This window comes from Apostichopus japonicus, chromosome 19, assembly GCF_037975245.1.
Source record: "Apostichopus japonicus isolate 1M-3 chromosome 19, ASM3797524v1, whole genome shotgun sequence".
NCBI classification, from domain to species: domain Eukaryota; kingdom Metazoa; phylum Echinodermata; class Holothuroidea; order Aspidochirotida; family Stichopodidae; genus Apostichopus; species Apostichopus japonicus.
Genome location: NC_092579.1, coordinates 17,987,950 through 18,015,278, shown reverse-complemented (window position 1 = coordinate 18,015,278; position 27,329 = coordinate 17,987,950). Strand labels below are relative to the sequence as shown.

Sequence of the window (27,329 nt, the reverse complement as noted above, 5' to 3'; positions counted from 1 at the left end):
TGATTTTCAAAATTTGTCATAATAATTTCTTTCAAATTTGGATTGTATTATATGATTGTTGCTTAATTCAGAAAGACACACACCATCCCATGCATCATTGTGGAAATACTTAAAAAGGTCATGGTTTAGCTAAAGAAAATCATAACTTAGTTAATTTAAATTTAACTTAAATTTAATTTTACAAACTTATTTAATTTGGACCAAATAACAATTTCTCAAATGTCAGTCAGGATGCTCATTATGGATTCTCAGAGCTAGGCCTCTTATAATATTAATGTTAAAGTTGGACAAACAAAAATAGAAAGTTCTGATGTTAAAGTGTTAGTCTATGGAAACAAAAACCTCTAAATATTAAAATGATTTTTTAAAATGTTTTATTATAACTTCTTTCAAATTAGGAATTGATATAATTGTTGCTTAATTCAGAAGGTTACCCTCAACTTAAAAGGTCATTTTTTTGGCCAAAAATAAAACAAAATTATAAGGTTTCAGCCTACAAAACTGTTAAATATGGACCAAAAAAAATAGAAAGTTCTCAAATGCCAGTCAGGATGTTCATTATGGATTCCAAGTTAAATAGTTAGTCTATGGAACTTAGAGCCGCTAAATATTAAAATGATTTTTAAAATGTTTTGTTATAACTTCTTTCAAATTAGGAATTTATTATATCATTGTTGCTTGTGGAAAAAACGGGAAGACATGATTTGCCACAAAAAAATCATTAGGTTTCAGCCATGCAAAAATCAACAAAGGTACTCAAATGCCAGTCAGGATGCTCATTATAAATTCCCAGAGCTCAGAAATATGCTTTATACTGAAACTAATAGTGGAAGTCTATGGACTGTTTAAACCTCTAAATATTAAAATAATTATCAGAATGTTTCATTTCACTTCCTTTCAAATTGAGAATGTAGCATATTATTTGAACTTAATGCAGTAGGACAACTTCCATCCTAACCATAGTTTTGGAAAGAATTAAAACGCTAAGACAAAAAAATCATCACTCAATAATATTAATAATAATAAGTAATATTTTAAGCGCATAATCAGCAACACTGCTCAAAGCGCTTTGCAAATGTAAAACCTAAAAACAAATAGTAACAAAAACCTAAATATTAAATATATAGAACCAATAAGGCATAAAATGTAAAAGCCCAACAATATAAAAAACACTTGTACTAAACGATAATAAAAAAATACAACCTGAACGCATACAGTCCAAAACAACTTCAGAAGTATGTAAATAGTAAAATAATTTAAAAACTTAACAAAATGCACAAAAGATTAAATCATAGTCTATGTTTATAAATATAAATAAGTATGAGAAACAATAGTACAGTAAGACAATTATTGTAAAAGCCCTTTCAAATGTCAGATAGAATGCTCATTATGAGTTACCAGATATGCTTGTCTAGGATCAGTTTAAAGTGGTTTATTGGGAATTTTTAACCCTTTAAAAATAACTCTATATTTTACCATAATCATGACCTTTTAAGTATATGCATAGGATGGAGGGTGTCTTTTTGAATTATGTAATAATGTATTATTCATTCCCAGGTTAAAAGAAGTTTATTTGTAAACACTTTGAAAATTGTTATGATATCATGAGGCTTGAAATTCCATAGACTACCACTTTTATCTGGATAGAAAAGCAAATTTCTGATTTTCTAATTTCATTTAATTTTACAAAAATAGATGGAATGAGAAGAACCATTCCCACCTTGAAAGAAATTCTAAAAAACATAGAAACTGCATAGTAAAGCATATTTCTGAGCTCTGTATGAAAACATAGGGAGCATCCTGACTGTCAATTGAGAACTTTCGTTCTCCAAATTCACTAAATTTGTAAAGTTGCAGCCATATGGCCCACATCATGACCTATTTAATTCTTTCCACACATGTGCATTAGATACAGGGTGTCGTTCTTATTAAGCAACAATGATATTATTCTCAATTTGAGAGAATTTATTATGAAACATTTTGAGAATTATTTTAATATGCTAAAAATTCCATAAACTACCACTTATAACTTCAGAGAGAAGCATATCTGGGCTCTTGGCATCCTGACTGGCAATGAGAACTTTTTTTTGTCTGAATTTATTGAGTTTGTATTGCCAAAGCCTTACAAAGGGGAGGGGGGTGAAAATCACGACCCTTTTAGTTCTTTCCACACATATGCATTGGATGGAGGGTGTCCTTCTGATTAAGCAACAATGATATTATTCATTCTCAATTTGAGAGAATTTATAATGAAACATTTTGAGAATCATTTTAATATGCTAAAAATTCCATATGCTACCACTTTTAACTTCAGAGAGAAGCATATCTGGGCTCTGGGTATCCATAATGAGCATCCTGACTGGCATTGAGAACTTTTTTTGTCTGAATTTATTGATTTTGTATGGCCAAAGCCTTACGAGGGGGAGGGGAGGGGTAAAAATCATGACCCTTTTAGTTCTTTCCACACATGCATTGGATGGAGGGTGTCCTTCTTATTAAGCAACAATGATATTATTCATTCTCAATTTGAAAGAATTTATAATGAAACATTTTGAGAATCATTTTAATAGGCTAAGGATTCCACAAACTACCACTTTTAACTTCAGAGAGAAGCATATCTGGGCTCTGGGAATCAATAATGAGCATCCCGACTGGCATTTGAGAACTTTTTTTTGTTTCCAAAATTTAATGATTTTGTATGGCTCTAGCCTTATGAGTTTATTTTTTTTTGGCCAAAATCATGACCTTTATAGTTCTTACCATGCATATGCATTAGATAGAGGGTGTCCTTCTTATAAAGCAACAGTGATATTATTCATTCTCAATTTGAGGGAATTTATAATGAAACATTTTGAGAATCATTTTAATAGGCTAAAAATTCCATAGGCTACCACTGTTAACTTCAGAGAGAAGCATATCTGGGCCCTTGGTATCTATAATGGGCATCCTGACTGGCATTTGAGAACTTTTTTTTTTGGTCCAAATTTAATGAATTTGTATGGCTATATAGCCTAAGGAGTTTATTTTGGCCAAATTCATGACCTTTATAGTTCTTACCATGCATATGCATTAGATAGAGGGTGTCCTTCTTATAAAGCAACAGTGATATTATTCATTCTCAATTTGAGGGAATTTATAATGAAACATTTTGAGAATCATTTTAATAGGCTAAAAATTCCATAGGCTACCACTGTTAACTTCAGAGAGAAGCATATCTGGGCCCTTGGTATCTATAATGAGCATCCTGACTGGCATTTGAGAACTTTTTTTTTGGTCCAAATTTAATGAATTTGTATGGCTATATAGCCTAAGGAGTTTATTTTTTGGGGGCCAAAATCATGACCTTATTTTACTTCTTCCTACACATATGCATTAGATAGTGGGTGTCCTTCCAAAGCAACAGTGATATTATTCATTCTCAATTTGAGGGAATTTATAATGAAACATTTTGAGAATCATTTTAATAGGCTAAAAATTCCATAGGCTATCACTTTTAACTTCAGAGAGAAGCATATCTGGGCTCTGAGTATCCATATTGAGCATCCCGACTGGCATTTGAGAACTTTTTTTTTTTGGTCAAAATTTTTGGGATTTTGTATGGCATATAGCCTTATCAATTCTCTTCTTTTTTGGGCCATTTTTTAAAGTTTTTTCTACACTGTATAGAGGATGTCCTTCTTATTAAGCTATAATGAGATTATTCGTTCTCAATTTAAAGAAAGTACAAAGACACATTTGAAAATCATTTTATTAGTGTTCCATAGACCGACACTTACCTTCATTGAAGAGTATACCCGAGCTCTTGGAATCCATAATGAGCATCCTGACTGGCATTTGAGAACATTTTTTTTCTTTCAAAATTTAATGATTTTGTCTGGCCAAAGCATTAAGATTTTATTTCTCATTTTTGGCCAAAATCAGAACATTCACAATTTGAAATAAAAGACAAGGAAACATTTTGAAAATCGTTTTATTATGTGAAACACTTTCAATCCCAAACCCTGCCACTTCATTGAAGAGTTTACCTGAGCCCTTGGAATCCATAATGAGCATCCTGATTGGCATCTTAGCTATTTTTTGTCCAAATTCATTGATAATGTATTTCCCCACCCCACATCACCCCCCCAGGCCCCCAATTTGAAAAATAAGAATTACTTGTTAAAAACAGTTGACACATCATACTGTAGCTCTAGGAATCAATAATCAAATATATAAATCAAAACATCATAAGGCTCAGATATAGTCCTGTTTAATTCCAACCAATCAGTTTTAATGGTCTAATCAATCTCTCCTAAAGTGATATATTAGTGATTCTTATTTTGATATTTTTATAATTTTCTCGACATATCAACTATTAGGCCGGGTTGTCAGATGGACAACCAGTCAAAATCCGTAAAAAATTTGCCCCTAGCTTACATCGTAGCATGAAACATCAACAGACAGGCACTAACATTCAAATCTTGTTCAGATACATATTAAATTGATTGCATATATAATAAAATATATATATATATATATATATATATATATAAATATGTTTTTTAGACTCTTCCATTCAACGTGAGACTTGCATCATCTATCTCCTCACGAATCAACCCGTTCTGCTTGTCCTCTCTCTGTCCTCTTTCAGGAAGCTACACGTCGCTCTCTGACGTCTGGAATTATGGAGTACTCCTCTGGGAGATATTCTCCAGAGGTAGCACTCCGTACCCCGGCATGAATAACAACGAGGCCAGAGAGAAAATAGAGGGCAGTAAGTACTGAAAAACAATGAGAGAGGAATATGAAGTCACCTTACCCTCCCCCTTTAAGGAAAATAAGAATATTGGCCAGATGAACTGGAAAATAATAGTACTCACTGTATGCAATTCAAATTACAATTAAAAGATGATATATAATAGATAACAAAAGTTACACCAGGTGGTCCTCAGTTGGTTAGTATAGTTACACAAGAAAGCCTCAGTAGGTGTAATAGATGGTTTCCAAAGCTGTACCAGACAGTTAATGAATTATTCTTTGGGGGAGTGGAGGGGGGGGTTTATTTTTGTAAAGCTGTAACTGCTTCCTTCTTTTCGTCCTCAAGAAAAATGCCACCTTAATTTACGTTAGATACACTAACTACTATTTACATATAATATTAATGATACAAATGATGTAGAAAAAAGTCTGACATTCTTGGAAATATGCCTAAAATGTCTCGTTATTGACCACTACCATAGCGACTGTTAGATGCCTGTGCTTGTTTGTCGTTGTCATGGTTATAAGCCTATCTTCTCCTCAATTTCAGGCTATCGGATGAACCAGCCTCCCGAATGTCCAGGTGCCGTCTGGGAATGGATCCAGGCCTGCTGGAGGAGAGAACCAGAGGACATACCAAACTTTTCAGAAATCAAGACAGTGATAAAGAAGATACATAAAATATTTAAATAGAATGCAATCTCTTTTTAAAAAAATTCAATTATTCCAACATCCAATAGTGTGAGATTCAGTCTGATACAACTCAAGGGTACAGAGGTGAAAAGCCACCATCTTTACAAATCTATTGCCACATCCCAGAAATATGGCCGTCGATTAAGTGAATCCCAAATTACGTGATCGAGAATGTTTCACGTTATCCGGTGTTTTCTGGTGAAGAAGAGAATGGATTGTATGGTTGCATGGTTCCCCATCAAACACTGGATTCTTGGAACGATTGGAACCGATAACCATTTCAAAATGGAATATACATAGCATGGCATCTACCTATGTTTAGTTTGTTCATGACAGTACTCATCCAATCATCGTGGGCTTGCAGTCTTGTTAAGAAATGATGTATTTACAATATATTTGTCACCCTGTAGAGTTAATTGTCATTTATACAGTCTGAAACAGTTTTTGATTAAGTAAGTGTACCTAAATTCCAACTGATATACATTAATAGTAAGTCTCGTTAACTATTTTGTCGTGGGATGACACCAGGTCTTTTATTTAAAGGTGAGATGTTGTTCGTTGTCACATTGTGACGGCCATTAGCATATTTACCACAGTTACTCTGATATAGTTGATGGCAAAGTAAATTTGAAATCAGTGAAACAACATATATCTTTGTGTTCCAACTCTTTTTTTTTCTGTATCAGAAAATTTCAAATACTTCTTATAAATTAAATGGCAACAAAAAAGTTTGATCAATAACATCAAGGGAAATATATCCAATGAGTTTTTAGCCATGTTGGAGACACAAGCTGCTTCTTTGGTATTTCCTTTTGCAGTATTTGCTTTGCAAGAAAAGTTTGTATAACACTATTGGACCGTTTGCAGGCAAAAAGCTGGATTATCGATTTGAAACTATTGAAAAAAATTGAAGAAAGAAAGATGAAAATGAGGTTCATATGCAAAAGTTAATAATGATTGTCCCAATGTGCACAAAACAAGGTATTGATTGTTCAAAATATTGAAATTCATACAGGCAGAGCTTGGTTAGTGGATCAATAACATGAATTCAATTCTCATAATGAATAATACAGTTGTAATATTGTCTTGCAATGTAACAACAATAGATAATAGACAATAGAAAACACGTACTGCTAAATGGTTACTCATTACAATGGGGTCTATTAAAAAGCTCATTGCTGGATAATTACACATACTGCTAAATGGTCACTAATTACAATGGGGTCTATTAAAAAGCTCATTGCTGGATAATTACACATCCTGCTAAATGGTCACTAATTTCAATGAGTCTACGAAATAGCTCATTGCTGGATAATTACACGTACTGCTAAATGGTCATTAATTACAATGGGGTCTATTAAATAGCTCATTGCTGGATAATTACACATACTGCTAAATGGTCACTAATTTCAATGAGTCTACGAAATAGCTCATGCTGGATAATTACGCGTACTGCTAAATGGTCATTAATTACAATGAGGTCTATTACATAGCTCATTGCTGGATAATTACACATACTGCTAAATGGTCACTAATTTCAATGAGTCTACGAAATAGCTCATTGCTGGATAATTACGCGTACTGCTAAATGGTCATTAATTACAATGGGTCTATGAAAAAGCTCATTGCTGGATAATTACGCGTACTGCTAAATTGTCACCAATTTCAATGGTTCTACAAAGTAGCTCATTGCTGGATAATTACACGTTCTGCTAAATGGTCACTACTTTCAATGGGTCTATGAAATAGCTCATTGCTGGATAATTACATGTACTGCTAAATGGTCACTCATTACAATGCAATCGTAAAACTACAATAGGTCATTGGTTTGTATAAAATATAAATAAGTTATGGATTGAGTGCTCATTGCGATGGCTATTTTTCAACATTTGAAAAAGAAATGCATAAATTTCCTTTCTATTTATTCAAGGTTAATCCCCAAAATTAAAAGTCAATATGTCACACAGGATAACTTTTCCATATCTGATATCTCCTCATAATTTTGCAATATTTATATGTATCCCAGAATTGCTTGGAGGACTTTTGTCTCCTTTTCTGCCATTGTAGATATTTTTTTATTTACACAGGAATAGTTTGTATTACATTTTACGGACCAACATTTCATTAAGTTTTTTTCTCTTTTGTGTGAAAAAGTTTAGTATTTTACTTCTTAGACTGCAATACACACTTTGTGTTTTACCTTCTGTTCTTCGATGGTAACAAATTATTTGTTGTATCAGAAAAAAGAGTTCCTTGTATTTTCACTTCCTGCTAAGTGTGTTTCAAAAAACTTGATAAAACTGCGCATGTAACAAAAATGTATATATGCCATAAGAAGATATGAAGTTTCATTTTTAACTAGAATTAACACAAGCAGAACTGGAGGAAATGTATACAAATGAGTTCTAAAGCCATGTATAATTTTGAACAATAATGCAACAGGTTAGCTACATATTTGTATCAATGATTTCTGTATTGGGGTGGGGGGGGGGGTGTTTACCTCGGAAACAAACCAATTCATTTTACCCTATATGAATAGGACTTACAACATGGGAGAAAAGGAATAAATTGCTTTCAACCAAAAACAACAACTTTCTTGAAGCAATTACAGAAGCTTTATGCATTTAATTGTAAATTTAATCAAGCCTACAGTGGTTAAAGTGGTGAACAAATCCAACGATCTTCCATAGTTAACACTCAAGATATTTTTCATATTTCAGGCACAGAAATCACATTGATAATGTTTGAAATTGTTCCACTTGGAATACATTATTTTAGGTTGAAGTTGTCTAGTGAAATTAATGACCTTCATTGGCATGGGATTTTAGTATCTTGACAGGGCAGAAAATTTGTTAAATTTTTCCTCAAAATGCTCCTTTAAACATCTGGACATGAGCAAGATGCATGCGATGTATGTTATGTTCAAGCTCTCAAACAAAAGCAAGATTTTTTGTTTTTTTGTTGTACATTTTGTCCTATTTTTGTTTTAAATAGTGTTCTGTTTTTTACTGGTAGAGGGAAATCTTAACTTCACAGATATATATTATTTTGCAATAGTTGTTGTTATTATTTTCAAAAGTAAACTTTTAATAATTATTTTTCTACAAAAACGTGTGAAATAGTTCTTTCTTTTGAGGAAGAAATTACAGAGATGGCTATTAACTATTTGCTTTCAATTTTATCCATATCATGCAACAGATTTAGAATATTTCCCTCTTAATCTGTTTATGTAAATAACAAAGGTTACTAGATGGGTAAATAGTGATTGTGGGTGGGGAGGGGGTAGACGAGGATTGATGGGTGAAAATAGGAACATTTGGTGCCAGGGACCAAGGTTTGTAATATTTCATACACTGCATGATATCGTTTTGTAATATTTGATTTCAACATTATTAAAGGAAAATAAACTTGAGAAATATAAGATCATACATTCATTTGTTTTCATTTAACTTACAGTAACACCTTTTATTTATTGTTTTGAGAAGAGAAAGATTATTCACGACAAATGGTTCTAAAAATTTTGTGCTACAGAATAGTAGTTTGAGGAATGAAGCAAAGAGCATAAGTGACCATTATTTCATTTCTAGCACATATTAGTGGTTAAGCTGATGTTCTTGAAGGTTGTTATAAATTCATTTATTTCTGTGCCAAAAATTTCTTGCTTATATTTCATTGCATATTTTCTAATTCCTACCACATCATGTTTGGCCACTATTAGCTCGTAAATAGTTTACCAAGTATTGACAACTTCCATTACAATTTGTTAAATTAAGACACCACCCTCACTGTTTAGTTCAGAAGCAAGTAGATTGAACTATTTTGCTGTAAACTTTAAGTATATATTTTACCTTACAGATTCTCACAGTTATGTACCTCACTGATAATCCCATGAAAGGTGATATTAACACTGCTTCAAATTATAAATTTGATAATTCTCTGGGTCTTGGTTTAGGGTTCAAATCCTGGTAGGTCTAGAACAGTTCAAAAGTTTTCTTATTTTTAATAATTTCCATAAATTTGAAATAACGAAGGAAACTTGAAGCTTTGAGCAGTTTTCTTCATGCCTTTTTTTTTTATGGTTTTACAAGCATCAAAGGAGTCTTGTGCTCGGCTTTCCCAGCACATATTTGTCTTCTTCATAGTCACATGCAAAGCTAAGTATCAGTACTGTAAGACAAGTACTGAACTACAGGGAAGGTATTAAGGTTATATTAGTATAAACTAACACAAAGGTTAAATTAAAAAAATCTTATGAAATGTGTCAAACCACATAAATAGTTGCAATTGAATAATGAGGTTACGACAACATCCAAGGTTTCCTCAATCAAATCTCATTCTAGCAGAAAGTGTTTTTAAACTTATCTTTTACATTAGAAATGTGTTTAGTGCCAGCAAATGTTTTTGTCGCCAAGTCTACACAGTTCAGTTTATACCACTCTATTCCCTACATAATGTGGAAAAAGTTGCAATATCCATTCAGTTTTCCTTAATGCTGATATGAACTTTCACTTGTAAGTTAAAATCTGAAAAAAAACATCATGACCAAGACTTTATCTTTAAGATGTTTCTCCATAACCTATTAAACTTTAACAAACCAGTGAATTTTTACTCATGCCTTGCAATTTCTTTCTTACCTTCTTTCTCCACAGTAAATCTGTTTGCCCATAGTCGTACCGGAGTTCTTGACCATGTTTCATGTCTTTTAGGGCAAACAAACAGAGACAGACTCTTCCTTCAAGTATTTGCAAGTATTTGTTTCTTCATAACAGAATTGGCCTCCCTGCCAATCTCATCATTTACCATCTTTGCAACACAGGCTGTGTCTGTAGCATCAATACTGAGGGCAACAAATTGAAAGTTTAAGTGGATTATAAAACAATTTAGAATGACTATGAAACCAAAGGAGCAGGACTGAACAACTTTAAAAGTTGAAACACTGTTTAGAGAGCTGCATAGACAGATCACTCCAATACATTAGATAGTCAAAGCCAAAAGGATTTTTTACACGTATAATAGGAAAATGAATGTAACATTCTGGAGGAATTTGCATCCAATTCTTATTGAATATAACCCCTTTTTATCATTGATATTTTTTATTCAATGGACACATGATTGTATATTAGACTGTTATTCTCTGTGATGTCTTTAATTATGCTGATAGCTTATATATGATTCTTTGTGTAGTATAAAAGTTAATTCAAATTTAAGACCAACAACAACATGAAAAAGATTTCAAACACCAATATTAAACGTCTCTCAAATTAGCTTGAAAATGGAAAACTATCAAATGACTCCATATCAATACTTCTTTAATTCCCTGTTGCCCACCCCAGTCCTTGCTCACTCCCTCTTCCTCAGTAAATTAGGCTAGCATCCACTGCCAGATTACTACATCCAAAGTTGTACACAAGTTTATGCAAATTTTACTTTTGTCAACATGTGAATAGGCTGGCTTCTCCCATTTGACTGAGTGTAGTGTTAAGCAAAATGTGGTTGGCATATGGTGCCAGCACTCCCTTGTCCCTAGCTTATAAACACCCATCCCTCTCTCCCCAGTCCTACCCTCTTCCCAATTTATTCTTAGCTCCACGATCCACTTACAGGTGACTACATGTAAAACTTGTAAGCATGGCTATGCATTTCTTTTGTTTTTCATAAAAAAAAATATTGTTTTTTCTTTTAAACAAATGTTTAGGCTAGATTTTCTGCACTTAACTTAGTGGATTGCGTTGTGCCAGCCACTCCCTACCTCTAGAAAAAAGTTCCTCCCTCTCTTCCACATTCCACAAAACATTAAATATCAACCTCTGGTCATGCTACCCTGAGTCCTCCCCCCCCCCCCCTCCCTCCATCTGACAAATCTTCTGAAAGGAGACTTTTATTTGTAGAAATGTGTACCTAATATTCTAGGGGAAGTTAGGTTACTCCCCAAAAATTACTAGTGCCTTTCATTTCCTCCTAGCAATAATAACATCCTCACAAATTAGTGATTGATATAGTCAAAATTTGAACCCTGGATGTTGTGAATATTTATAGAAAAAAAATATGCATATTTTAAATTGTTATCTTTGATGTTGTGAATAGTCATAAAAAAAAATTAAACATATGCAGACCATAAAATGGGAAGCAAACATTTTAACTTACCATTCTATAATTCCACCATTCTCATAAAAGTACAAGAAGGTGTTGCCATCTTCCTTGGTTCTAGCTATTTTGGATGCCTCCTCAGGAGAAATGATTTCTCCTCTATACTCTAGCTAGAAATCACCTTGCCTGATTTCCTTTGTTGCAAATACTTCCCTTCCTGTCAAGATCTTAAAAAAGAAATTGGTTGAACAGGGAAAGAAAATAGAAGAATTCTTTGATGTTGCATTCAATGTCTTCAACCTTGGACAGCCTCACTCCCCCATACATGTATCGGATTTGGAACAATCACAGAATACCATACACAGTTTGTGTTCTGCAAATGATTCTTTTCTTAAATAAGCTCCCTTCTTTCTGCTCACCACCATCCCTCCCCTCCATCTGTACAACCATTATAATGATACAGTAATGTTATCAAGACCAACTCCCCCACCCCCCCCCCCAAGGAAAGTGTCATAAAGTTCCATAAAGCTGTTTCAACAGTACTCTGCATTACCCTGGTACTGTACATATTACAAAATATGAGACAGACACTGGGCATGATCCAACCCCCCTCACCCCTCCCCACAGGTGGCAGGACGGAAAATTGGATTGTCTTGATAATAGTACTCCATTGAGCAACAATAAATGGAGGTACTTTCCTTTTCTTAAACTTGATAAATTTACCTCAATGGGACATTCAATCATTTTATGTGTTCATGTAGAATATATGAGAATAGTTTGGATAGTAAAGATTTCCAGTTGGCCTTTCCTATGTAGTATGTAAGCTAATGCTTGATCAATTACGCTTTGCAAGCCAAAACTACATTCTGTAGAATACTTTCAAGTGGTTACTGTAAGCTCTTGTTTAGGGTTTATCATTCAGGTATGTTATTGCCCCGAATTTTCCAACATTTGAATCCCACAATCAATAAGAACATTTCTTGTCAAGTTCTATTTATTTTACTAAAATACTTTTCTCTGTTACCTTGCTGATTGATTTCTAATGGTGGTCTTTCTTCAGGAAACACTTACCACAGTTAGAGGTTGAAAAGAGAGATATCTTTGAAGCCCTGCGAAAGGTTAAAACCCTCTATCATACTTAGTCTTGTTAAGAACATAGTTTCAGCTGCTTCAGTGTGCACAGAGTACACCTTCCTTCTTTACACAAAGCTGAACACATCTTTGCTCAGAGTGCCCCCCCCCATACTTGATGTTTATATTCATTCCTAGGGTCTTGTACATTTCTCAATAGTTATCTTATCGTTCTGAGCTAAATGGTCTTTTCGATATTTTAAGGCAGATTTGCCAAAGTAAAGTGAAGCAGCTAAGCAGATAGCCAGAAGGGCTCACTCCTTCATACATTCATGTATGTCCTGCATCCCACCCTCATGATTTGTTCTGTAAGAAACTGATCACCATGGCATAGCAATTTTGTGCAAATCCCGCATCTCTTATATGAATAACGATTCATGTTGTTTGGAGGAATGTCCAAGATTTTTGTAACGGACAGAATCCTCAGCCAGGTGGTATTCAGTGAACGATCTCCTTCAGATACTGGGTATACTGGAATTTATCTTAAACATATTTCTCCATACCCTATTAAAGTTAACTATTAAGTAAATATTTACTCATGCCTTGCAATTTCTTTCTTACCTTCTTTCACCACAGTAAATCTGTTTGCCCATAGTCGTACCGAAGTCCTTGACCATGTTTTATGTCTTTTAGGGCAAACAAACAGAGGCAGACTCTTCCTTCAAGTATTTGCAAGTATTTGTTTCTTCATAACAGAATTGGCCTCCCTGCCAATCTCATCATTTACTATCTTTGCAGCACAGGCTGTGTCTGTAGCATCAATACTGAGGGCAACAAATTGAAAGTTTAAGTGGATTATAAAAACAATTCAGAATGACTATGAAACCAAAGGAGCAGGACTGAACAACTGTAAAAGTTGACACACTGTATAGAGAGCTACATAGACAGATCACTCATTGTATATGATAGTACAAGCCAAAATGAATTTTTGACAGGTTAAATAGGAAAATGAATGTAACATTCTGGAGGAATATGATTCAAGTCATATGTTTTGATGTACATTTGAAGTTGTCTCTTTTCACACAAAAGTCAACCCCAAGCATCAAGTATGATTCCTGATTTGCAAGTTATTCATTCCAAGGTGCAAACATACAGTAGTTTGTGAAAGGTAAAAAAAAACACTTTGTTGTCAGTGCATAACTCTGACATCACCCTTGTTTGCTTCAAGTCCACTTCTGGTGAAAAATCAGTGTAATTCAAAGGTGATAACTCGCTCCATCAGACAAATCTTTGGAAAGTAGACTAGGTTTTATTTGTAGAAATATGCAGCGAATATTCTCAGGGAATTTAGGCTACGCCATGAAAAATAGTAGTGCCTTTCATTTTCTCCTGGTAATAATAAAATCCTACTCACAAATTAGCAAGTAGTGTGACATTCGAACCCTCCATTTTGTGAATATTTATAGAACAAAATATGCATTCAAAGTTTAAATTGTTATCCTTAATGTTGTGAATAGTCAAAGAAAAATTAAACATTTACAGACCATAATATGGGAAGCAAACATTTTAACTTACCATTCAATAGTTCCACCAGTCTCATAAAAGTACAAGAAGGTGTTGCCATCTTCCTTGGTTCTAGCTATTTTGGATGCCTCCTCAGGAGAAATGATTTCTCCTCTATACTCTAGCTAGAAATCACCTTGCCTGATTTACTTTGTTGCAAACACTCCTCTTCCTGTCAAGATGTCAAAAAAGGAATGGATTGAAAAAGATTTTCTGATACAGGGAAGGAAAATAGAAGAGTTCTTTGATGTTGTGTCCAATGTCTTCAATCTTGGACAGCCTCACTTCCCGCGTTCCATATCGGAATGGGAACAATCACAGAAGGCCATACACAGTTGGTGTTCTACAAGTGATTTTGTTCTTAAATAATCTCCCTTCTTTCTGCTAACCCCCATCCCTCCATCTGTACAACCATTATAATGAAACAGTAATGTTATCAAGACCAACTCTTCTAAATGAACACCCCCATCCCCCCACTCACAAAAAGGACAAAACAAAATGAGAGAGACACTGGGCATGACCCCCTCATCCCCCCACCCCAATCCCAGTGGCAGGAAGAAAAATTGCTTTGTATTCATAATAGTATTCCATTGAGCAACAGTAAATGGCGGTAATTTCCATATTGGAACTAAATCAATTATCTCACTGGGACATTCAGTCATCTTGTGTGTTCATTTAGAATATGAGAACAGTTTGGAAAGTAAAGACCTCAAGGTCAGTGCTTTTTGAAAACTTCTAGCAATTTAAGCATGCCAAAATTTAGGGCCAATACAGACTACCTTTAACATACTGTACTCCAATGTCAGTAAAAGCAATTTGACCAACGTTCAAGTTGAAATTTTTAGTCTTAGTTTTATAGTTTAAGCTGTGGATCATTTCCCACTTGAATTTGATGCACTATCATACAGAATATCCTAAAAAGGCATTAAATGATTTTTTTTTACATCTTACCAATGGTATCAATGATTAACCTCATTTGAAAGTCTTCCTTATCACACTCTGATTGTACATGATGGAGGCAGTCCTGGTGTAGGGTGATCTTATTATGAAACTACATAAAAAAGAGAGATAACATCACAAAACATTTAAAATCATAAAAACAATACACATGCAATGACATTGAGAGCAGTAAGTTAAAAGCAGAAGCAAAACTGGATGATGTCCCATAAGTCGCCGCTTCAGAAATAATTACTACTGTTTAATCTAATAATAGGTAGAAAGTTTAAAGAAAGAATTCTTTAATATGGTTTGTTTGATTTTTTTTTCCATTTTGTATCAGAGACATGTTGCTCTGAAAATGAATGTTTGTTAAAAACAAATCCAAGTGGCAAGGTATGATCCAGAGTAGTTAAGACTCACAGCAACTTTTGATTATTTATAGCTTTCACACCAAAGATAGCCACTATAAGTACCAGCCATAACTAGGGATTATCTAATGGCAGATGATAATTCCTTCTGCACAAGTGTAGAATCCAAATTCATTTATAATCAAATGAGTTATTGGTTAAATGATAAAAAACAGGTTGGAGTGGAAATTTACCCTTATAAAATGGGAGTTTTCATTTGCATTCAGTAATTTATTTTGTTATTTTGAGGTTAATAGTAAGTGGCTGGTTTAGAAAATATCATGGTCCATGGTAGCCCTCTACTTTAAAGGTACAGAAATATTGCAGCACTCTATCAGTACCTGTTGGCCAACAGCCGGCTGTATGTTAAAAGTAAGGTTTTGCAGCTAATAAACTTTTGCAGAACTTTGCTTAAAATGAACTTGTTAGTTTTGTTGAAATACCAACAAAGACATCATGGTGAAATTTGTCAAATATAGAGATAATTGTTTATAGACCTAACTTGATCAGTACCTCAAAACAAATTGTGATCTCTAAAGTGACTCACCATGAACCAACTGGAATATACACTCAACAATTAGCTTTGAATATAATACAAACATTTTTTGCACAGTAAATGTGTGAAGAAATTCTAGTTTCCATATGGGACTGAAGTTACATTACATTTTCTTGAAAGTAATTATCAAAATATATGAAAATGCATTTAAGAAGTAGAAGCTTCTACACTATGTTTTCATTCATCAACATTTTGGCAGTTTGAGTAGATAACAGGTCATTTTGTCCCACTACCAGTTTGCACACTACCAGTGTGCCTCCCAAGTAGAAATCCTTTCAAATTCCCACATACCTAACAGTTTGCCTCCTCACATCTATCCAATGTGTACTTTTAAAAATTGCCAGATGCTGTTATGAATATTCAAATATTAGGATTAACTCTCAGATATTAGTGACAAAATGTCATGTTTAGCAAATTTAGAGTGGAATATGATATGTTCAGACAGGTCTATATTGCTGAGAAGTAATGAAGGTCAGATGTGCGTCATCAACATGCATAAATTTGATGTGATTTTAGTAACAATGAAGTTTTAATTTCATTGTTTAGATAAAAAGCTGTAAATAAGGACAATGTTCCACATGAACAATTTACTTAAATGGCACAGGCCTTGGCAACTCATGAACATATGCCATCAATGCCAACAACCAATCAGGTGATGAGCTGAGACTTGTAAACACATCAGCAACTTAAAGGAATTAAACCAAAGCTCCCCTCTAAGGTCACTACAGTACTCTCAGCTAATTCATCAGAGTCATCCAGGCACCTGATAGACAACAGCAATAGGACAAACCAAACTTTTTAAACCTACTTTTCTAATACTGTATCAAATATCACCTGTACTCATGTACACATTCCATCAATGACAAGGACCATGTGTCGAGCTGAGACTTGCAATCTCATCCACTCAGGAAGGATAATTAATATTCATCATATAAGTAAGATATTTTGTAATATTTTAGTTCAATAACACTATTTTCATTTTTAAGATGTAATGGCTGAATTGTATGCATTTATGATGGTATTTCTTTGCTCTACCATGTGGTGAAATTTAGACACACCAAGTTGAGCAGGAGCCAGTAGGAGTCAGCCTAGCTAGAAGTTAACCTTAGACAAAACAAAAATAATAATTTGCATGCAGAGAGGAAAAATGCTCTTTTTCAATCAGTTTAGTTACTAAAATATAATGGAATATATGCATTCGTACTGTTCAACAAACATGTCATTTTTGGGTTCAATTTTTTTAAATTTTATTTTGAATTCATCAATCTTTTTCTTCATTAGGATCACAACAGGAAAAAGAGCATTTTATACACTTGTGTAATCTTTGTATGGGGTCTCACCGATTGGCCCTGGGCATGCTGGGTGAGACCTGCCACAGCTGACAGCCCTTTCAGCTGCCCTACTAAATTGGGAGAGTCATAAGGAGAGGAGAATTGTTTTCAACAAGGAAAACTAGCAAGACTTAAATGTCAATATGGTACTATCCATGATTAGACTCTTGCTGGTAATTGTTAAGGAATAATTCATGTTTATAGATTTGTGTAGTTTCATGAATGAAAGTTTTTTGGAACACCTCATGACGGCATCAGCAGTGGGTTTGGAAAGTTGGGTGGCCAAATTTGAATCTTCTCACTTGGCAAGTACATCAGTGGTGCATAAAGCATGATATTTTCTTTGGATCACACAAATAGCTGCATAGAGCCGTGATGTCTGAATAAGGGGCAGGGGTCTGAGGGGAGGGGTGTCCATAGCTTATTTCCCAGATTTAGCCATGTGTTTGGCTCTGAAATTATGGTATCTGCATAAAGTGAATCAGAGAAACAAAACTGAAGGTCTTGGGGAAAAGTGCAATGGTCCACCCTTTCTTACCTTCCCTCCTCCCTCCCATGTTATCCAATCCACCCCCCCCCCCCCCCTCCCTATCACACCTTCTCATGTTATAGATGTTTAGTGGGACAAGATTAAAGTAGAAGGCAGATACTGAGATACCAATAGATTAGCACTAAAAATTGGAAATGCAAACTAACATGGCCAAAGCTATTTGTTATAGGCCTCAGTAAACCAAGCCCAATCACTAATATTCATGAGTTGTGCACCAAATCAATAGGGATCACCAACTTCCCAACTTATTAACCAAGTATGGTATCACTCTAGTATGCATTTTGTAGAGATATTTTGTTCACAAGCTCATTGTCACATACACACCCAGACACCAACTTGATTGCATAGGTTTTAGTTGCCTCCAGTATGGGAAGTAATTAACAAGGAGCCAATCAATTGTTTCAAGACAATACAACCCACTGATGTACAGTATGGTGTTTTCTCCTTCAGCATCATAACTACTGTGTTTATATCTTCGGCATCAATCATTTTGTCTATATAAAAGAAAAATATGTAATGACAACCTAGACCAGTAGAAATATCATGGCTTGCTTGCACTACTGATCATTATTATGAAATGATAGTTAGTGTGAACTTTTCATTGTTTACAAACAAGTAATCACATAAGTTAAATTAGTAAGGGATGAGTTTGCATATGATCAACCACCAATAGAAGTGACTTCCTTGCCAAAAATGAGCTATTAGCCACAAAGTTGTTATTAATTAACTTTTACTAAAAAGTGCAAATTGTTCAAATCTGCATTGATAAAGTAATGATAATAATCATATTTACATGGGTTCAATCCAAATGGAAAAAATAAAATAATGTTATAGCCATATAGGAATTAACATTCTAGTTTAGCAAATTTAACAAAATGGTAAAATATTCTCCAATATGATAATTTCTCACTGGTACATGTTAACACCTACAGTAATCAACCAAGAAAATTTGGTAAAAAAACCACAATTATGAAATGTAACAGTCAATATTATGTTTTTGGACTAATTGGCATTAGAATGGAATGATCCACACAACACAAATACAACTTTATGACATGTAACAAAACATTCCTCCAATTATTGGCATGTAGAAATCTTGTATTGGTCCATAAAATTTGTTTTTACATTTTATGTTTGAGTTATAATAAAGTTTTCAAATTTTGGTACGGTCAATTTATGTTGTACAGCAGCACATTCCATGCTTGATGAAATTTTACATACTTTATAGTTGTGTATATATTCATATTGAAAACTTAATTCATAATTAATTTATGGTATGAGTACCAACCATCCAACATAACATGGCATATTGGCTCATTTAACTATATAACCCAAGATTCCATTTTAAGACATACACACACACATAATCACACAAAAACATGCAGACTTCGCTATGTCTGATCAAACCTCTCACCTCTAATCTAGGATTTTAACTTTCTTGCTGGTCTCTTCGCACGAGTCCCTTGAATGATGATCTTTGAGCTTTGCATGGTGATTATCACACTGAAAATGAACAAGGTTTGAGGTTATAATGATGCATTCATAGTTTTAAACAGCTATGGACAACTTTTCTGGGAGTCATCCTGTTCCAAAGTTTAATCTCTCCCTACCCCTCCTCCACACCCGTACCCACCATTCCCCAATAGCCACCTTTACTCTTTTCTGCCCCCTCCAATATAATATGACAGGGAAAACTTGTAATACATGACTCATAGACTGCTTCATTAACACTACTATGCCAATAGTTTTAAAATGTCTTTGAATCCTAATTGTCACAAGCAGTTGACAAACTGTCCATACTTATCATGCCTTATCGATAAAATAATGGCAATCCAATGATTGGAAATATTTAAGTACAATCACAAACAACATTAGCAATGGCAATACATCCAGGCCAGCCAAGTTGGTGTGAGCAACAAAAAGCAAAATTATGTTTCAACTGGATTCTCGACTCTGATATTCTTGTCCTGGCCTTCACTCTGATTCTGACATGGCTTGGACTCAGGACACGTTGACTTGGACTTGATTTTGGACAAGTGAACCTGGCTAGAGCCCTGCTATATGCCTCACTATTGGTTGCTCAGATCATATTAATTAGGTCACATGGGTCAATACTATAATTTTTGAATTTTTAAATGGTAAATCTGAACTTCTTCAAATTGGCTGGCCTGGAGATACTGCTGCTGAAGTTGTGATTTTACTTAGATATTTGTAAAATATTAGATTGCCATGATTGTAGTTGTTTAAACAATTAAACAATGATGAACCATATATAAAAGTGCTTTTCCAATGTAACAGCATGTTGGGCAAGGAAATGACAGCTAAAAAGGAAAGAGAACAGAATTAAAAATTACAGGACAAACATGAAATTACAACCACAAAAATTAAAAAATTACAGAAACACATTCAACATTAATCAATAAGAAAAGCCACTGTAAGCTTGGATAAAAATAGTTCAGTACTGCAAGCAACAATTCCTGCTTTCCTGAAATGATGCAAGTGAAAGATAGTATAATTGACCCATGAACAGGAATTCCGATTCACAGCCTGACTGGACAAGCATAGCCAATGTTAGCTCACACATATAGTCTGTATGAAAAAATAATCAGAAATGCCTGCATGCACATAGCCACAACCAAAGATGTACAAATCATCAAACAAGAACATGAATAAGTAAATTCAGCCTGAGAGTTGATGATGGGGATATTTTAGGTTACAAACCAAAATTATCATCAAGTCATGCACCAGTGCTCAACCTCTGACCAGTGAGAACTGCTTAGGCGTACCTGACATTTATATAGGCTATCATTAATAAGAGAATGCTGAACTTGGTCTGTCATTCCTCCATAACCTGAATTTTCGAGACTCACAAAACACACATCATTTCTATTCATAGCAGACTTAAATCAAGTACAGTATCCATAGGACACAGTCTGCCCTTTTACAGATGTCATGAAAATCCCTTTCTAACCCCTCTACTTCACCAATTTCTGGAAGGACCACTTTCATCATGCCACAAATGAGCTTTCTGCCAAAGTCTAACTGGACATACAATATATGGACAAAAGGCTAGGTAATTAAACTACTGATGAACAGGACACTCTTGTCAAAATGCAAACATTCTACAGCCTCTGATATGGCAAGGTTCATCCTTGGCTTGCACAATGACAGACTGAATACCCATATCAGAGATATTCATTCCTACAATCTGACCAAGGATAATAAACCATACTCACTGTCTCAGACTGGAACTGTTTGTAAGTTTATCATTAACTGCTCCAGCCATCTGTGAGTCTACCTAGGTCCCCATCTATCATTCCTGAGACAAGAGACACACCCCTTTACAGACCATACTTTGCTATAATCATGTCAATTAGTTCATTTTTCATTGCTATTTTATGTCTATTTGAAACACATCGGTTCAAAAATATGCTTTGAGGATGAATTTGAAAATTATGTCAACATACATCACACTTTTTACAAAATATTTAACCAAGGCATAATAGCGCAACTGATGAATTTGATTTGGTATTCACCATGTTGTACGATATCAATATTTAAGCAGGAAATCATTTAAACACTTTAAGATGGCAGCAAAATGAATTGATGAATAGCTGCAAACTCTCCTGTCCATCAAAAAATCACTGCAATATGTCATATATTCAAGTCACAATTCATTCTCTGAATACTTTATTTCAACATACTTCCATCTATTTCTATCTTTGCAGGTTTTCCTTCCAGTGTGTCATCACTTAAATTCGTTACTCTAGTCGCCATCAAAATCTGAGTAACTTCTGTACAGTATACTGTAGGATTGCCCCTCTGTGAAGATACAAATAAATTAAAACATGGTTACTATCTTAGAAACTTACATGATGGGTTATTCAATACATTATGGGTCCAAAAGTGTGGCATTTTGATAAAATATTTACTTTCAAAATTTAACAAAAGTACTGTGAGTAAATATTATGACACAAAAATAGTATTTTTATTGCATGTGCTACCAAGACACCAAGCTCACTATCTCCAAGTTAATGAAAGTCTTCAGTCTCAAAACCTGGTTTGATTATACATATTAGCTTCACCTTTTTATAACATTTCATACTATTAGAATTATCTCAACACAAATTTGTTACAGTACTGTACTTGGCTATCAAAGATTTCAATAACTATCAGGGTTGAAACTGAAATTTCTTTACTTTTCCAGGATTTCCACTGGACAAATCAAAGTTATCCACTGCCGAATAAAGTAACTGACTGACTGAAGTAACATCACACAACACAAAACATGGTCTAGCCACTTACAACATCTTCAGATCTAGCTGGAATAGAGTTACTGACTGACTGGAGTCAAATCACACAATATGAAACATGTTCTAGCCACTTAAAGTACTGCATCTTTAGATCTAACAGGAGAGACCTTGTGAACTGTGAAGGGTTATTTCTAACAGGAGACCTTTTGAACCGTAAAGGGTTATATCTGAAAGTACCTTGGAATAAAAGTACTTTTGATTAAGGGCAGAAGTACAGGATGCTACTACAATTGCATGTTGATTGAGCAGAAAAGGAGAGAGCTACATGTAGATGCTGTCATTCAAATTGGAAGAAGAATGTGAGTTACTTAATAAAAAAAGGCAGTAATTTTACTTGTCAAAATATTAGAACTTTACTTCTATTACATTGTGTGAATATGATACTTTTCACAAACATTTGGTACTTACATTTGTCCTCACTAGTACTTAAGCCGCAATCTTTGGCCTTTGTCCTTCACCTGGTGTTGCCTGGCTACATGGTGTGCAAGGTAGAGGACATGCTTCCTACAACTGACACACTGTTTTGCACATCTATTCTCCATATTTTCCTATAGGAGAATATACGAGAATAAAAAAGATTGCTGTATCAAAGATTATATGAGATTCTGTATGCAAGGATCGATAAACATTTTGCCTGTGAGTCAAGAAAAGTATCTCAATGGGACATAATTAAAGTAATCGTGTGTTGAAGCCGTGAAGCCTTGAGAAAAGTGATGCAAAGAGCCAGATCATTTATAAGTCGTCATACATACATTGTCCATTCGACTTTGAAAACAGAATTTGATCTTACCCATTTTTCCGAAAGAGTAGGTGTACTTTTCACAAGAGAGAAATGTTATGGTGACCAGATCAGAGTAGTAAGTAATATACTCCTGACTTATTTAAGAACCAACTTTGAAACATTTTCTCGCCTCTTATGAGCAAGTGGAGTGCTTTATGCAACTTTCAATGTCTGGAAAGTGTCATTTCCGGTATCAGAGAAGCATATGGCAAACATTTTCTTGCTTGTATTATTTTAGTGCTCCACTCAGATAGTGTCATAGTTGTCCCAGGAAAATGCAGTGAAGAAGCAACCCTCCCTCCACCTTCCACCCACTCCCCTCCCCCTTTCCACGCACCTACTTTTGTGTAATATTTCCATATTAGTCTGTGCATGCAGTTTTCAGTTAAATGTTAATGTTGCAAAGTGGGTAGTAGATTATGCAGGAACAGATCCCACCTTATGAAGTGAGAGTGCAAACAGTTTGATGCATATCTACATTCAGTCACATATTGTCATCAATAGATGAGATGTTATAACGAGTAGTGGCTTGAGTGTGTTGTATTGCCTACAAAGCTTTGTCCAAACATGGTAAGTGAATACTGTATCATTAGGCCTTTAAATCATAGTTGAGTAAATTTATGCAAATTGCCTGTAATTAAAGTTACTATCCAGAACATACCTGGCTATAGGCTTTGGCCTAGCCTACCTCAAGACTCAGATTACTGGCTAGGCCTTTAGCCTGCTTTACTGTTTAGGCCCTAAACCCTTTTGGGGACAAACTAAAACGAATGACAGCGAATGACCGAATGACAATTGACTTTGTACAGGGTTAATTATCATTTGCCAATGACAGCGAATGCAAACGAAGGACAGGGTTGAGTGGAGATAGAATGATTAACGGAGTGGAGTAAATGCGGTTATTGGTTTTCTGCGCAAAAATGATTTGAGGAAATCGCATGTAACGTGGTTGCAGGGTTTTGGTGTAATTTACGGATAGAAACCACAGGGAAAGTTTTTGAGTGCGAATGCGCTTGAGTGCTGTGCTTTTTACCTCTGTAGATTTATATAGAAAGATAACTGAAGCCGTTTCAAGATTATATTTTTATTTATTGTTAGTTTCTAACAATTAATATTGGTAAAATGACGTTAAATTTACTTTTCAAAATCAAACTTACAATTTCGCTTACTATCAGGGTGGGAATTTTACGGTACGCCGGTACGCTAGCGTACTGGAATGAAAATATGGCTTACCAAAATAAGAAAATCAAATGGGCCTAGTACTACACACCCTTGTAATGAGCGTACCAAAAATTCTGACCGTAAGTGACTGCATCGGACTGTAGTAGGCTTATCTGCAATCTGCTTCTAAGTTACGGAGGATTAATTTGTCGTGCAGCTAGCAAAAAGCACCAACGAACAGGCCGCACACAGCTGGCTGCTAGCTCAGCGATCGTGCCTGGACCGTCACATACCTACGACTAACTGTGTATGCATCGCAAATTATTCCAACTTCACACATGAACTACGCAATTGCATTTGCCGTAGCAACAATGTGCATCTGCATCACCCTCTATGTGGCTCTGACTGGATACTAGATCACAGGATGTGCTGGTATGGTTGTACTTGCCTTCATTTGATTGGTCGCATATTGTATTATAAACAACACGACTTGATATTTGTTCATTTTTCAGGTCATTGTGCTGTGCTTACCGATTCATGAATTGTGCTTACCAACTGAGAACTCTTGGCTCATGTTGGTAAGCACATTTCATCAAAAAATGAAAAAATGCTTACCAACTTTTTTTGCCAAATTCCCACCCTGCTTACTATAAGGTGCGTTTTTATCTTGTCCGTACTTTACTAGATCTAGATACCCACGAAGTCTGAACTGTGATACCCGGTGATACCATTTGTTTTAGTCAACGCAATTTTTTAGTGTGTACAACATATTGTCATTTGTTATGTGTAACTCAATTGTCATTCGTTTTAGTAACACCCACCCTTTTGCCACACTTACTTGTACATTGTTGGGAATATGTTGCAAATGGAGAATGTGTTTGAATATTCGTACAATTCTAGTAGATATATTAATAGACTGAAATATTGTATTTGTAGGCTTCGTTATGACCTAGCCTAGGCGAACCTACGTTAGAATCTTACTCTTCAGTAGACCAAGGGCAAGGTAGGCTATGTAAATGTCATCTTCAGTTATTCTGGCATGTGGATCTATCGTTAGGGTTAAAGTCTTAAGTAAAATGAGGTGGTGATAATTGCTGTCATTAGGTTAAAGTCATTTCGCATCCAAAAGGACAGCCGTATAGCTGGTCTAGGGTACCGTTGTTTTCCGCACACGTTACTTTCCGCTGAAACAAAACGGTGTTTTCCGCAAACAAATTTGTCAGCGGAAAACAATGTTTTTTTCAGCGGAAAGTAACGTTTTTTTTTGGGAGAAACAGAATAACTTACTGAATTGATTAGGCACATGGAAGGATTTAGGAAGATGGAGAAGATAGGATTTGACTGTAACAGGATAAAATGTAGCTTCGAGACCAGATTTAGGATACAGTAGCTAAGGTTGTACTTGTAGCTTAGGCTGTAAGGCTTACTTATACAGCCATTTTATTTCCAGCGAAAATCAAAGATACCGCCTTTTACACCTTTTTTTTAAACCATCATTACGCGGGCCGAATTTTTAATACTTAATTAGATACTTTGCCCTAGTATATATGCTTCTTTAATAATTCGTAATTACAAACACCCCAAGCCTCCTCTAAATTATACGCAGCTTAACTTTTCTGACATGAACTCAGTCTAACCATCCTTGATCGACGTTCTTTGATACTTTCTCATGTTATTTTAATCATCCTGCCTGAATTTGGTATCTCAAAATTGCGGGAAAATATAGTGTACAGGTAAGTGAAAAATAGGTGTTTTCCGCAGAAGAATTTTTTCAGCGGAAAGTAATCAGCGGAAAGTAACGTATGCGGAAAACAACTGAAACCCTGGTCTAGGCCTATAGGGGCCTACAGTAGGCTAACTAGCCTACATCCAACTTTCCAAGGTCCAGTGAATAACAATACAGCACTAGGCTACTCACTGACACTAGATCATTAGATGGGCAGACAACACTAAAGTAATATTTTTCCTATGTAAATGCTTCTGCTATCGCTTCTTAAGAATTACCTGTGAAGCTGCAGTCCACCGCCACATTTTTGGCGAAATGCGGCACACGATATCACCATTTGGAGTGATTTATGTAAACTTTATCATTTTAGTTATGTCAAAGGCATGGTGTTTGTACTTCGCGCTGGGTTTCTGTTTCATGTAAATAAGGTACCATGTATGGAACGCGGAAAGGGTCAACATGAGGCGCTATCCAAATAGGAATGGTCGTTCGCTCAGAAACCGTCCACTTAGAGATCGCCGCTCAAATACAGCAGCCGTCCATTTTGTAATCGCTGCTTAACGCGAAGCGCCGTCCACTTAGAGATGGCCGTTGATACACAGGCCGTCCAATCAGAGATTGCCGTGCAAACACACCCACATTTTCGGGAACCGTCAATTTAGAAATGGCCGTTGACTTAGAAACCGCCGCGACTGAGAAATGGTCGTGATTCAGAAATCGTCCATTCAGAGATCGCCCACTCAGAGATCGTCGTCTTAGAGATCGTCCATTTGAGTGACAGCCAAACTTGCATATTTATATCGTGGGCGAGCGTGAACTTTTCAATCACAGAGTCGAGGTGCGTCGGCCGTTCGCACTCGTACTCGTTCATTGAATTTTCAATCACAAATTAAAATGGATCAAACGATGATATACAATTTCTTTGTACGCCTCCTTTTGTAACAGGTGATTCACTGCAATCAAGCAAATCTGCCGTTCTTCTGTTGTTGAAACCGATTTTCACAAATTAGGCAGAATAAAGGTTTGAGAAACCTTAGTTCTGCCTAAAAGTTTTTCGGTTTGCTATTGTTCCTCGGAAGTTGTATATAATAATAATAATCATAATAATAATGATAATCATCAGAATAATAATAATAATATAATAATAATAATAATCATAATTGGAATTTTTTCAATTTAGAAAGTCATTTCAGATGGGAAAACCGTAGATTTCTCCTGGATAAAAAACCCACTTCACTATGTCCCGGCCTGGAATCCAACCCCGAACCTCCCGATTGCTAAGAATTAGAAGCGATAGAAGCGACGAGAGAAGGCGCTCGACGCATCTTGTCAGTGATACGTGATTTCAAAGCAGTCAAATCAAATCTTTGTTATTCATAAATGTTTTCCGGTTTTGTGTTGTTCCTCGGAAGTT

General features: G+C 35.1%; 1 long non-coding RNA gene and 1 pseudogene across 5 annotated transcripts; one reads left to right on the top strand and one right to left on the bottom strand.

Annotated features, from left to right (window-relative positions):
- The window catches only part of LOC139960515 (tyrosine-protein kinase Fer-like), a 33,995-nt pseudogene extending 26,446 nt beyond the window's left edge, over positions 1–7,549 (top strand).
- LOC139960516 (uncharacterized) lies at positions 869–26,381 on the bottom strand. Of its 5 annotated transcripts, none has more exons than XR_011790547.1 (11): positions 26,194–26,381; positions 22,656–22,795; positions 21,639–21,756; positions 19,349–19,437; positions 15,103–15,202; positions 14,164–14,323; positions 13,210–13,412; positions 11,575–11,744; positions 10,065–10,267; positions 5,215–5,348; positions 869–4,760 (listed from the first exon to the last, which is right to left on the bottom strand). It is a non-coding gene; the product is annotated as an uncharacterized lncRNA (long non-coding RNA). The 5 variants fall into 5 exon arrangements; XR_011790549.1 differs by having other exon boundaries at positions 5,215–5,345; positions 26,194–26,380; XR_011790548.1 differs by lacking the exon at positions 21,639–21,756 and having other exon boundaries at positions 26,194–26,375.
- Between the last annotated feature and the right edge of the window lie 948 nt (positions 26,382–27,329).